The 1152-nt window shown below is 38.8% G+C and overlaps 1 long non-coding RNA gene across 1 annotated transcript; it reads right to left on the bottom strand.

Annotated features, from left to right (window-relative positions):
- On the bottom strand, positions 1-972 carry LOC107741720 (uncharacterized). Its single transcript, XR_001640227.1, has 3 exons — positions 882-972; positions 339-453; positions 1-30 (listed from the first exon to the last, which is right to left on the bottom strand). It is a non-coding gene; the product is annotated as an uncharacterized LOC107741720 (long non-coding RNA).
- Between the last annotated feature and the right edge of the window lie 180 nt (positions 973-1152).

Genomic DNA, 1152 nt, shown 5'->3' with positions numbered 1-1152 from the left:
AAAATCCTTGCCCCTCAGGTGAATTTGAGTCTGATGGGAAAAAAAATACTCAAAGCCATTCATATATTCACAAAAACCAGAAATCGTTTTAAGGAAGTCTCAACATGAAGGAAAGGTTAGAAAAGGGAAGGTAAACAGACAGAGGAACTGGCATAACCATATGACAACTGGCACATTGTCTGGTGAGAACTTATTAACCCATGTCTTAAAAACCATGAGTGATTTGGAGATGATACACAAGTATGATATCCCATGAATCTTAGTTAAGCCATTTCTGAGGGAGTGACCCAATAAGGACATGAGCAGCCAGAGGTAAAAAGCTGTGATCATGTACATACTAGAGCGGCAAGGTGAATATTCCACAATGTTATTGCCTTTCTTCAGGAAACATGTCCCGACAGGCTCTCTCTCTGAGAATCCATACGTGCTCCACTGGTAGAGAGGAGCACATGCCTGAAAAAAAAAGAAAAAGATATGTGCAGATCAGTGCATTACTAGTAATCATGATCTTTCTGTAACCTACCATCTGAAACCCAGTTCTTCCAAACAGCATGTCGGAAAATATCTGCTGACATATATTTTTGCAACTTACTTAAAAACTTCTTTATTTTTAGTGCCATATCAGCACTGAAAGACAAGACTAAAGTACTTTAAAATAAAAGTGTCAACAGTTTCTTACAACGTTACAATAAAGACTACATAATTCCAATTTGACATACTGACTTTAATCTGGGATTTCTGACGCATATAAAACTGCTTTGCTAATAAAATATTTTTTACTGTCCCTAAAGCAAAAATGTGATCTGTTGCAGAATAATTTTTTTGAGCTCGGTACAATCTTATTTCAGAGCGAATTTCACACCCTCCACAGACAGACTCACCAGAATATGGTCCCCAGTGGACCGCACAGTGGCCCCAAACCATTGATTTGACTTAAACTCCATTTGCTGTCCATTGGAATTCTTCCTGTCATCTGTGATAGGAACGACAGGGCAAGGGAGAATGGGAAAGGATGAGATATGGAGGGAAGGGGGGATGGAAACATTAGGTCAGTTAATTTGATTCATCAGACTGTACACTGTACACAGACAATTATTGTCACGCCATTCACAGTAAAAACATCTCAGGACACAGTTTTGGCAGTTACTTAAC

This window comes from Sinocyclocheilus rhinocerous, unplaced genomic scaffold (genome assembly GCF_001515625.1).
Source record: "Sinocyclocheilus rhinocerous isolate Xijiao unplaced genomic scaffold, SAMN03320098_v1.1 scaffold29464, whole genome shotgun sequence".
Taxonomy (NCBI): domain Eukaryota; kingdom Metazoa; phylum Chordata; class Actinopteri; order Cypriniformes; family Cyprinidae; genus Sinocyclocheilus; species Sinocyclocheilus rhinocerous.
This window is presented reverse-complemented; position numbering and strand designations above follow the sequence as displayed.